This window comes from Lissotriton vulgaris, unplaced genomic scaffold (assembly GCF_964263255.1).
Source record: "Lissotriton vulgaris unplaced genomic scaffold, aLisVul1.2 SCAFFOLD_692, whole genome shotgun sequence".
NCBI classification, from domain to species: Eukaryota; Metazoa; Chordata; class Amphibia; order Caudata; family Salamandridae; genus Lissotriton; species Lissotriton vulgaris.
The window spans coordinates 426,728-439,945 of record NW_028252646.1 but is presented as its reverse complement, the minus strand read 5'-3'; the positions used below and the strand labels follow the sequence as shown (position 1 = coordinate 439,945).

At 49.9% G+C, this 13,218-nt stretch overlaps 1 pseudogene; it reads right to left on the bottom strand.

Annotated features, from left to right (window-relative positions):
* Window positions 1-9,621: 9,621 nt before the first annotated feature.
* Window positions 9,622-12,825, bottom strand: LOC147662088 (uncharacterized; annotated as a pseudogene).
* Between the last annotated feature and the right edge of the window lie 393 nt (window positions 12,826-13,218).

Below are 13,218 nucleotides of genomic sequence, written 5' to 3'. Positions count from 1 at the left end.
CTATTTTGCGCAAGGAAAGAACAAAGGGAATTTTAATAATTTTCTTTATAAAAGACAAGATAACTATAGTAATTCTTTTTCTTGTTTTAGGTGTGGAAGTAAGTCACATATTGCTTCATTTCAGGGATGTCCAGCTATTAATAAAGAGTGTAAAATTTGTGGAAGGATAGGACATTTTAGCAATGTTTGTAGCGACAGACGCTTTAACCAGACACACACTTCTTCCAACAAGTTAGATTCCACAAAAGTGTCTTGTATTAGTGAAAGTACAGACGTTAATCAAACTCAAGAACTCAACAAAGGATTTGTTGTTTCTATTGTACAAAGAGGTTGTGTTGTTGTAGGCAGCATGAAGTCTCCTATATGTTCTTTATACGTATATAACAAAGAAATAGAACTGATGGTCGATTCAGGTTCGCCATGGACGATCATTACTAAAGAACATTTTACTGAGAGACTTGTGGATGTATGTGATATTAGATGTCTATTACCATCTGATATCATTGCCAAAAGTTTTAATGGATCTATCATTGATATTGAGGGTTTCTTAAAAGTTCATCTTACTTTCAAAAACAGAACTGCCATGATCAAATTATACATTGCTGTCAAGGGTGTCAATGTTTTAGGTTGGCATGATCAATATGAGTTAGGTATCTTTCTCAACCCACGTTCAAAAGATCCAGTATCTTTATGTAGTAAAAAAGACATGGTAAGTACTACTAGCCATGAGGTTGTTAGAAAAGAAGATATAAAGGAAGACACGGGTTATTGGAGTCATAAATATAAAAAAGTGTTTTTGATGAGTTGGGAAGGTTAAAACATTTTGCGCACAAAATTGTGTTGAAAAATGATGCAATTCCTCTTAAACAGAAATTGAGAGGTGTTCCTCTTAATCTGAGAGATGCGTTGAAGGAAATGTTGAATGACCTTCTTAAAGAGGACATAATAGAACCAATAGAGTCCTCAGAATGGGTTTCTCCCATTGTTCTTGTGCGAAAACCTGATCAAAAATTGGGTGTATGAGGAGGAGCTTCGCGGGCAAACAAGATGGCCGCGTAAGCTCGGAGCTCCGCGGACCTTCCGATCCTCCGCAACTATCCTGCCCGAAATCCTGATCCACGAGGGTGGATACTCGTTGTTGAGGGCCCACTAAGGCGAGAACCGTTTTCAGATCTCGAATCGGTGTCTCCTACGCTGAGCTACGTCGAGTGGGACTCCGTGCCAGCTCAGTGCCATTGTCTCTGCGGACTCCGCTGCTACGCACTGCCGATCTGCGGAGTGCCTGCCTGCCCTCACCAGCGGCGAAGTGTACTGGACAGCGGCGCTATTCGGACAGCGGAGTGAACCTGGGACGGTTCTAGTGTCCTCCCGGACGAATCTCCGACTCTCTGGGCTTGACTTGCCTGGCATAGCCCTTTGTTCCTTTGGATCTAACATGGCGGGCAAAAGGGACCTCGACAATCCGTCTAACAGAGGAGTTCGCGGTAAATCGCAACAGCAGCAGAACAGGATTGAGCGCTATACCCAACCGAAGACGCCGCCTGTTACTGGACCCTCTGCCAAGAGCAACCCGCACTCGGGCTCGCCGGACGACTCTGAACCCACTTTGAGCGACATTATGGGAGCCATCACAAACTTCCGGGCGGACATGCAGCAACAGCATGAAGTCCTCACGCACAAGGTGGACGGCATGGCCGTTGATCTGTCCCTCATTAGAGCCGACTTAGGCAAAACTAATGATAGGGTCAAGAATTTGGACATCAAGACGACCAGTCTCACGGGAGATGTCTCGGACTTGCAAACTGAAGTCCGGAACCTACAAAGGACAGCGGAGCAATTCGCGCGGCGGCTGGATGATTTTGAAAGCCGGGCCAGGCGGCAGAACGTCCGCATTGTTGGTGTACCGGAGGGTTCGGAGGAGGCGGCGACGGACCTCCTCGTTGAAGACCTGATCAGGACTCATCTGGCCCCGCCTGGCCTCAGCAACTTTTTCTCGGTGGAGCGTGCCCACCGAGTACCGGGTGGCCCGCCGAAGTCGGGCGTGGCACCTAGACCCATCGTGGCCCGGCTGCTCAATTTCCGTGACAGGGATGCTGTCCTGCAGGCCTCCAGACGACATGGGCCGCTTAAATTCCAAAACGCCGATGTCCATTTCTATCCAGATTTCACCAGGACAGTTCAGCGACAGCGCCAAAGCTATGCAGGGGTGAAGCGAAGACTACGGGACCTGGGTTTCAAGTACTCCATGATGTTCCCTGCTAAGCTCCGGATCGAGCACGAAGGTCGTGCCCTTTTCTTCGACTTCGCTGAGAACGTTAGTGACTGGCTGGACACTCTACCGCCGCGCCGAGAAGCGCAGGAAGACCATGAGGGTGGCGCGGCTGGCGGCTCGGACCTATGAGACTTGGTTCTATAGTGGGTGATTCCTTGATTATCTTGCTTGCCTCAGTGGTCTATTGAATGTAGCTTTGAGATGCCGTACTATCTTTCCTGTTGGTACATGGAGGGTGGCGGGAGGTGTTCGCGGAGATTCCTCACTCCTCTGGGTGTCTTTTTGTAGAGTAGTTATGGGGCGACAGGCACACTGCTGGTTGGGGGGGCTTTTTAGTCACATGCAGGGGTGCAGGGTGGGGGGTGCAACTATGCAAGTTTTACTGTTTGTTTGTTCTATCTCTTTTTCTTCCTCGAGGCAATGGACTGTGTGTTTTAATGTGCAATTGACGTTTGAGTTCGATGGAGTCGGGTGGGGCGGGTTGTTCGGGGATGGGGGGTAGGAAATTGAAAGTGCTTAGCTGGAATGTCAATGGATTAGGTGACCGAGTAAAGAGAGGGGTGGTGATCCAGCTGATAAAGAGACACATGCCTGACGTAGTACTGTTGCAAGAAACGCACTTAGTGGGAAACTCCTGTAGGGCCCTGAATCGTAAGGGTTACAAAATGGTTGCCCACTCTGGGTTCTCCTCGGGCTCCCGGGGGGCGGGCATCCTTGTGCGTGCGTCCCTTCCTCTTGAAATAGACGTCACACTACTTGATGATAGAGGACGCTACGCAGCTGTGGCGGGTAGATGGGAGGGGCGTTCCTTGGCCCTGCTTTCGGTTTATGTTCCCCCTGGCCTCCAATCTAGCACCTTCCAGGATCTTGGTAGCGCCATCTTGTCCTTGCCTTCGGGCTTACTGATCCTGGGGGGCGATTTCAACTCAGTCTGCTCTGGCACTCTTGATCGCCAGCCACCGAGAGACCTCCTGGGTTCCCAAACGTGGCTGCCGTCCTTCCTTGACTCTATGGGTCTGGTGGATTGTTGGCGGTTATTACATCCTACGCTCCGCCAGTTTTCGTTCCTCTCTGGGGCTCATGGGAGCCTGTCCCGCTTAGATTATGTCTTCACCCTGGCGGCGCAGTCGCCTGCCATCTCTGAGGCACGTTTTTTGGCGAGGGGCGTATCCGACCACTCGCCGTTGTGGATCTCCTTTGATTTCGGTGTCCTTCTGTCCAGCCGCCCGGCTGCGGTGAATCCCTGGTACTTCCGCAATCATAACACGCGAGCACTCCTGGCCAAGGCCATCGGCCTATACTTCACTGAAAATACGGGATCCGTGGGCTCTGCGGTCACCCTGTGGGAAGCATTCAAGACGGTGTTGCGAGGTGAAGCCTTAGCTCTCATCGCAGCGGCTAAACGAGCTCGTGATGCTGATCTTCTGCATGTGGAGGAGGAGGTCTTGGATCTCGAGTCCCGTTTGGGGCCTGGGCCCGACCCTTCTCTCCTGCACGAACTCTCTCTGAAACAATCGGAGTATCACGATCTCGCCACGAACGCAGCCCTGGTCTTGGCGAAGGAGCAGCAGGGCCGCATCTATGATGTCGGGGATAAGGCTGGTAAACTGCTGGCCTGGTTAGACAGGCGAGAGATGGCAAGCCGGGTGGTCCCGGAGGTCCTGGGCGAGGACGGAGTGGTGGTCACTGATCCGAGTGCCATTGCTGAGTCTTTTGCGGACTATTTTCGGGGTGTCTATACTTCCGGCTCGGACCGTTCCGAGGCCGACTCGTCTGAATTTCTTTTGGCGATAGACCTTCCTTGCCTCTCGGAGGAAGACAGGGCAGACATGGACCGAGACATCACTGCGGATGAGATTGCTCTGGCGATCCGCGCTCTGCGTGCGGGCAAGGCAACCGGACCCAATGGCATACCGGTTGAACTATACAAGATTCGGCCGGATGTGATCTCCCCTTATTTGAGAGGTATGTTCCTCCGTGCCCGTGAAGAGGGTGTCCTTCCCTTGGACCAGCGACTGGCCACCATAGTAGTTATCCATAAAGAAGGCAAGCCGCGGGATGTTTGCAGGTCCTATCGCCCCATTTCTCTCCTCAACGTTGAGCCCAAGATCCTGGCCAAACTGCTGGCCAACCGGTTGGTCGGGGTTATAAGCGACTTGGTGCACCCGGACCAGTCTGGTTTTATTCCTCGCCGCAATACTGCCCTCAACCTGAGACGCCTGCACGGGGTTATGGCCAGAGCTCACACCCTTACGGAACCAGCGGTACTGGCCTCCCTCGATGCCACGATGGCCTTCGATTCCTTGGAATGGAACTATCTATGGGCGGTGCTGACAAGACTCGGGTTCGGACCGGGTTTCCTGGGCTGGGTGCAACTTCTTTATGCTAGCCCACTGGCTGCTGTCACGGTTAACGGCCGCATGTCTGCTCCCTTTGCGCTCCAACGCGGCACCAGACAGGGCTGCCCCTTGTCTCCGCTCCTGTTTGCGCTGGCTCTGGAGCCTCTCGCGGCTCTGCTACGCTCGCACCCTGACTTGCACGGGATCTCCTGGTCCCCGGGCTTTGAGGACAGGGTTTCCCTTTACGCAGACGACATCCTGCTCTACCTCACCTCCCCTTGCAAGTCGCTTATCGTGGCGTGTGATGTGCTCAGGTTGTTTGGGCGCTACTCAGGCCTGATTATTAACTGGGCCAAATCCTCCCTTTACATCCTCAAGGGTGACACGCCGCGCCTCCCCAGAGGTTGCAACATACAATTGGCCGGGCAAGGCTTCAAGTACTTGGGGATTTACATTTCGAACAGCCCTAAGGCGAGGTATGACCACAACTTACTCCCCCCGCTCCACCGGTTGCGGAGGGATGTGGAGAGTTGGCGTAAGCTCCCTCTCTCTCTCCTGGGCCGAGCGGCATTATTTAAAATGATGTCCCTGCCCAGGTTCCTGTACGCCTTGCAGAATACTCAGGACCTTGTTCCGGCCCGCTACTTCAGGGAGGTTGAGAGCCTGCAGCGTGCCCTGCTTTGGGATGGTCGGCCTCGTGTCGCTGTCCAGAAGCTCACCATGCCGTGGTACGACGGGGGCATTGCGTTACCTGACGTGCGGAGGTACTACTGGGCCTCTCAACTCACCGCTATCAATCATGGTTTTTACGGTCCTGTTGACAGCCCGGGCTATGCTATGGATCGATGGCTCTTGCAAGGTGGGAATTACTACCGCGCTCTCTATTCTAGATCCTTTGATCGGAGCCTCACGGGTCCGACCAAGGCGGCGGTCCACACGTGGCGAACGGTTAATAAGATACAGGGTTGGCAGGGCAGACTGACGAAATTCACCCCTCTATTCGATTCCGACATTTTAGGCAAGCTCTGGCATACCAAGGGCTTCGACAAGTGGGACCTCATAGGGATTTCAAGGGTTGAAGACATGCTGGCCAGGGGGGAAGTTAAGACTTTCCCGCAGCTGCAGGCTGAATACCAACTGAGTGGAACGGAGTTCTTCCGGTATGCCCAACTTAAGCACGCAATAGCCGCCGCCAGACTGGAGGAGGGTGACATCCCCGAGAGCTCTCCCTTGGAGGACAGAGTACTGGACGGGCATATGCCGGATAGCGCCATCTCTCTGTCCTACAAGAAGCTGATTAATGTTCAGGTCGACCTCCTCCAGCGCTTGCGGGAGCAGTGGGTGGCCGATGGGCTGGAACTGGACGACGAGGACTGGCAGAGTGCTGTGTCCTCCCCTAAGGAGGTCGCCATCTCCTCGCGTCTGCGGCTAGTCCAGTTCAAAATCCTTCACCGGGTGTACGTTACCGGCCCCCGGCTTGTGCGTATGGGCTTCTCGCCGGATGGCCTTTGTCGTCGTGGCTGCGGAGCCCCTGCTACTTTTCTGCATATATTGTGGGAGTGTCCCGTTATTGCCCCTTACTGGGAGAGGGTACATCGAGTGATGAGGGAGGTGACTGGAGTGGGGTTGGTTGCGGAGGCGCGTAGGTGCCTCCTCAATGTCTGGGAGCCGAATGATTATAACACGGCACAGACCCGGTGGGCTACACTGGGCAACATGGTCGCTAAACGGGACATAGCGCAGAAATGGGGATCCAACGTGGCCCCCCTGGTGGTACAATGGAAGGCCAACATGGATTGGTGTATGTTGCGTGAAAAGACTGTGTACACTGCCAGGGGGCGCCCTCAGACATGGAATAAGGTGTGGGGTGCTTGGAATGCTTACAGAGGTGATTTGTGTTTGCCACCTGAACAGATGCCCCGCGATGAACGCCTATCACCGTAGACGTTGACAACGGCTATGCTACTCACGTTCTGATTCTCCTGTTCTTCCTTCTCCCCCCCCCCTTTTTTCTACATCCTACTTAAGTTCTTTCTGAATCTTCTCTAGCCTCTGACGCCTCCTACTGACTCATAGTCATTTCTCCTTCCATTGCCTTTTCCGCGCCTATCGGCGCTTCTGTTCACGTTTCTGTTTTGTAAATAAAATAAAAAACAACCTGCATTGTTCTGACATGAATCGCTTGGCACTATGACCATTCTGAGATTTTGCTGCCTTGCCTCCGGGATGTTAGGCTGAATAGCTGTGTGCTTTACTACAATAAAGGTTTTAAAAAATTTTCAAAAAAAAATAAAATTGGGTGTATGCATTGATTTGAGAGCATTAAATTCAAATATCATAATCGACTGTCATTCTCTTCCCAACATTAATGAGCTTGTTTCTTTATTTGATGGTGCGCATATCTTTACCATCCTTGATCTCAGATCAGCGTACCATCAAATAGAGTTAACTGAGGAATCCAAGAAATACACTGCATTTATCACACCTATGGCGTTATTTCAATATAAAAGAATGCCATTTGGGTTAGCCTCAGCGGCTTCTGTTTTTCGAGAGTAATGTTCCAAATATTTAGAGACTTGGATTCCTTTGTCAAGTGTTTTCAAGATGACATTTTAGTTTTTTCTAAAAATGAACTCGAACATATGTCACATTTGGATCAGGTGTGCAAAAGACTGGAGGATAGTGGGCTCACTTTAAAGACACATACATGTAAGCTGTTTTGTAAATCTGTTGAATATTTAGGACATATGTAATCAGGTGAAGGTTTAGTTCCTAAGAAATCTAATGTAGAGGCTATTCTTAAAGCACCAGCTCCAGTGAATAGAGAACAACTACTTTCTTTTTCAGGTATGTGCGAATACTACAGTAAGTTTGTAGAAAATGTTGCAACCAAAATGGAACCGTTAAGAAAGTTGTTGAGGCAGAAGGTTGCTTTTCAGTGGAAAGATGAACAGGACAAGGCTTTTGAGGATATTAAAAATGATATTGTTAGTGCTCCCACCTTGAAACCATTTAGGATGGACCATAAGTGCATTATAACTACTGGCGCTAGCTTGTATGGTCTTGGTTGTTTTCTGTCTCAACGAGATGGTAATTCTGAGTGGAATTTCGCCTTTTCATCTAGAACACTTAATGAAACTGAACGAAGATATGCTATCATAGAGAGAGAGTTGCTCGCATGTGTGTGGGCGGTGGAACATTTTAGAATTTATGTTTGGGGCAGCAATTTTGTACTTAGGACAGACCATAAACCTCTAATACACATATTATCAGTGGGTGGAAGATGGAATTCTACGGCCTGGCATCTAATTTGCAAGAATATAATTTTACAGTGGAGTATATTCCTGGAAAGAAAAATGTTACTGCGGATTTTCTTTCACGTCTTCCTTGTAGTGTTTGTTCAGACAAGGTGAATGTAGTTAATGATATGGATTTTGTGTTGGGTGTTACGGATGTAATTCCATCCCAATATCAAGAGTGTACTGAAAGTAAGTGGAAAGAGTCACAAGATGCAGATGAAGTGTTTGTACTTCTCAAGAAATATGTGATGGAGGGCTGGCCCAGCAAAAATTGTATTAGGTCAGATTTGTTACCTTTCTTCCATATTGCTGATGAATTATTATATGAGGGTGATTTTCTATTCAAATCCGGAAAATGTATTCCACCAAATGGTGTGCGAGATTTGATTTGAAAATTAGCGCATTAAACACATGCTGGAATTTCTGAGATGAAACGTTTAGTAAGGTTGCATTTTTGGTGGCCAGGCATGCAGAGCCGGTCCTAAGCCTTCTGAGGCCCCGGGCGAAAGGGAAGATGTGAGGTCCCCTCTAATTACATATTGCGTCGCAAGAAGTGACTTCACAGAAAGTGACTTCGCAGGACTTTTGATCTTAGTTATTTGGCATCACTGTAGCAAACTAATGTGGATATCAGTATCTTGCAAAGCCCAATCTTTATTGGACAGTGTCAAACTACAACTCCCAGCATGCATATTTGCCACATAATACATAATCTGCTGCATAATATGAAGATTTTAACTAATAAATTGTTTATAGCTCAAACGGATCAAAAGTTACTAAAAAATGTGACTTGTGCTGCTGTGAAGTCGAGGGCCCTTTGCAAAAGTTGACTGGTCACCTTTCTCACTGCTGCATTTGTATGTTCCACTGGTACTAATAAGGAAAAATCTTTGCAGAGACTGTTAGCATGCGAAAAAAATTCAGCAGCTCCCTCTGACCATAGTGCCACATCCTCTCCCCCACTGAACATCATACTGCCCCACTGAGAGAAACTTGCACTTCACTGACCCACCATAAACACCTGGATGTGGCTCAATTAAAAATTTGCAAACATTCGTGACAAGAATTTTCAATTCTATTAAGGACACGGAGGCGAGGATTATGCTTTCTCTATTTCTTTACTACCAACAGCAGCCAATAGGAACATAGTAAAGAAAAAAGCAGACTACAAATCCCATGAGCCCTTAGGCAACCATAGAGACTACATACTATATCAGCAACCATAGAGGACAACACTTCCTCTTTCTTTGTCCAGTAAATTGTAAACAGTCAAAGTCATTGGAAAAATACCGCCGACCATCTGGAAGGAGCCGAAGGCAACTGCAAAAAGGGCCAACAGGAAACACGAAACCATCCAAGAGCTAAGAGGCCGTATCAGGAAACACAGCAGAACCAAGATCCAAATGGTGGAAACACTGCTGGAGAGACCATGACGAGAATCATTTCTGGTCCGAACCTGAAAGAAAAAACAGAGCCGTAATACACAACTCCAAAACCCTGGAAGGTCGCATCACATAGGGTGGGGAAAAAATCAATGCAAGAAACATTTCAGATCATAGCACAGCAAAGATGCAACATAAACAATGCAGTAAAATACAAATGGGTGGGATAATCCTCGCCTCCGTGTCCTTAATAGAATTGAAAATTCTTGTCACGAATGTTTGCAAATTTTTAATTCTATGGCAGGACAGGAGACTCAGATTATGCTTGTTTAAAGCTTGTCCACCACAACAGGGGCAATATCCACAATGGGTTTGAAATAATACGTCTTAAACACAGTATCAGAAGACCAATCAGCCGTCTTCACAATGTCCTGCAAACTCACACCAACATGGAAAGCCTTAGAGGCCATGGCACCCCTCGCGGAATGAGCTCCAAAAATGGAGACATCAATTCCTGCCTCAGACATAAGCCAGCGCACCCAACGAGCAAGAGTAGCTGGCGCCACAGGCTTAAAAGGCTTTTGCAAAGCAATCAACAACTGTCCAGACAAATCCTGACGAAAAGGAGCAGTACTCACCTCATAATCCTTTATGCACCGGACCACACATAACTGTGGGTTCTGAGGAAAAGCTGGATAAGTGACAGTAGACAGATTAGTCTTTGTACGTCTAGAAACCGTAAAGGTAACGCCTTCCGGGGAAAAAGAACGGCCCGCGAGATCCAACGCGCGTACATCCGAGATACGCTTACAAGATACCAAGCATAAGAGCATGGTCAATTTTGCGGATAATTGTTTACGAGACAGAGAAACGTTGGGAGGCCAAGCTTCCAGAAAACGTAAGACAACGGAGACATCCCAAAGAGCTACATACTTCGGACATGGCGGCTTAGCCATCCGAACACCACGAAGCAATTTAGAGATGAGATGATGTTCTCCAATAGGTTTCCCGTCGACAAAATCATGGCCCGCAGAGAGAGCGCAGCGAAAAGAATTGACAGTCCTGTAAGCAGAACCAGAAGAAGCGATGGAAGCAAGAAAATTAACAACTAAAGAGACATCTGCTGAAGCGGGATCCAGGTCTCGTTCAGAACACCAACTACACCATCGTCGCCAAGCGGACGCATAACGCTTGCGCGTGTTGGGGGCCTAAGCTTCATTGATAAATCTCTCAGCGTCTCCAGATAAGCCAGGGACTTTCCAGCGTTCTCCGAAAGACGCCACGCCACCAGACGGAGCTGGCCCGACAGAATTAGAGGATGTGGATGGAGCAGAGGATCCAACAGCAGGTTCCACTTCGTTGGAAGCAGGAACGGAGTCGAGCAACTCATTTCCAGAAGGTCCGGAAACCACGCTTGAGCCCTCCAAAGAGGAGCTATCAGAATGATCTCCGATTGAAACTGTTTCGTTCTGGCCAAGACTCGCGGGATCATTGTGAACGGGGGAAAAGCATAGCAAAGCTGAGGAGGCCAAGTCTGGAGAAAGGCATCCGTGGCAAGAGCCTCCTGATCCGGACGCCAGCTGTAAAACCTGGGCAGTTGAGCATTGAGGCGAGAGGCGAAGAGATCTATCCAAGGTCGACCCCAAAGGCGAGACAGATTCCGAAAGACACGGGGTGAAGCCGCCAGTCGCTGAAGTCCAGCAGATGGCGAGAGTTCCAGTCGGCCACTTGATTCTGGCGACCTGGGAGATACTCTGCAATAAGAGTGATCTTCCTCTGAAGGCAGAAATGCCAGAAATCCTTCGCAATCTCTGCTAACAGTCTGGACCGTGTTCCCCCCAGTTTGTTCACATACCTCACCGCTGAGATGTTGTCCATGCGGAGCAAAATGCAACAGCTGGTGGCTTGAGGTGCAAGGCTGCGGATCTCAAACGATCCCGCCAGAAGCTCCAGGCAGTTGATGTGAAGGGCTACTTTGTCCTGAGACCAACGGCCGCCCGTCGCCACGTCTCCGCAACGGGCTCCCCAGCCCCACAGACTCGCATCCGATTCCAACACCAAATCCGGAGTCGAGCCGAACCGGGCTTTCCCGTTCCAAGCTTCCATGTGATGGAGCCACCACAGCATCTCTGACCTCGCGTCCTGTGACAAAGGAACAAGGTCTGAATACCGAAGACCCTTCTGCAAGAGACGTTGCAGGGCCCGATAATGTAAGGGACCTGGGAAGATCGCCTGAATGGAGGAGGCCAATAGTCCGACAATCCGAGCGATCGACCGCAAAGATACGTTCGGTGCGGACAACAGTAACTTCAATTCCCTCTTGATAGACCTGACCTTCTGGGCAGGCAAGAAAAGCTGGCAAGATATCGAGTCCACAAGGAAACCCAGAAACTCTATCGACTGAGTGGGATGTAATTGAGACTTTTGAGGATTCACTAGAAATCCGAGAGATTGGAGCAGATCGATAGTCCACGATAAATGGGAACGTAGTTGCAGCGGGCACTGAGCCATCAGAAGAATGTCGTCCAGATAGACAATCAGCCGCACCCCGCGCGCTCGCAGCGATTCCATAACTGGTCTCAGGAGCTTCGTGAAGCACCATGGAGCGGACGATAGGCCGAACGGGAGAACCGTGTACTCGAACCACTCCCCCGACCAGTGGAACTGAAGAAAGCGGCGATGAGGCGGAAAGATTGGAACGGACAAGTAAGCGTCCTTCAAATCCAGGCGAACCATCCAGTCGCCCATTGCGAAGAAGATCCCTGAGAAGATGGATGCCCTCCATCTTGAAGTGGCGATAGACCACCCCGTTGTTGAACTCCTTGAGATTGAGCACAAGGCGAGAACCTCCCCCTTTCTTCTCCACCAGGAACACATTGCTGACGAACCTCTGTGGATGTAGGGACGTCCGCACAATGGCCCCTTTGAGTAGAAGAGAATCGATTTCCTTGGAGATCACCTCTCGATCTCGTTGGGAAAAAACAAGGGGAGAAGGGACGGGACCCTGAAGGGGAGGGTGATAAAATTCGATGTGGAACCCTTGAACTGTCTGCAAGATCCATGCATCGTTGGAGATCGTGCGCCAATTCTCTAGAAAAAATTGCAACCTGCCCCCCAGAAAAACACTGTCGTAAGGAATCAGGCTCACCTGTAGAGGAGAAATCTTGGCGACCTCCCTGGTTTCCACCGTAGCCTCCTTTGTTGCCTTGACCACGACCTTTACGGGAGGGGTAGAAGGTCGTCTTGGAGCCTGAGTAGGAAGACTGTTGTTGTTGACGTTGACCGCCTCCACCCTGGTGGGACTACTGGCCACGCTGCTGACCAGAACCTCGGCCGAACGAACGTCCCCCAGATCGTCCGGCCCTGGCAAAAACCGGGCGGAACGCCCTGCGCAAGGAAGACTGCGCCTTGTCAAGGCCACTAAAGGTCGCCACGAACTTTGTCAACTCCTTTAAAAACGGTTGACCAAACAGGAGACCTTGAGCCAGAGGACCCGACTCAGATGTGGCAAGTTCAGACAAGCGGGGATCCATTTTCAACAGGATGGAACGTCTACGTTCGGTGGAAAGGGCACAGTTCGCGTTCCCCAGGAGACAGATAGCCCGTTGGGCCCAACCAATGAGCTCATCTTGATCGATGCCAGATGCTGATCCCTGAGCCTGATAACCTAAATCCAGGATCTTTGTCAGGGGACCAAGAAGATCAAGCAACTTATCCTGACACAGGCGCCAAGAACGATCAATCCCCTTTTTGGGATCCTTAGTGAATTTTTTGAGGTATGTCAAAATAGTCGGATCGACCTCCGGATTGTCAGCCAAGTTATCCGCCAACTCCGGGCGAGGGCACTCGGAGCGTAACCGAGACCGCACCTCTTGATCGAAGGGTTCACGGATGTGTGCCTGGATGTAATCAGCAACCTCCGGAGC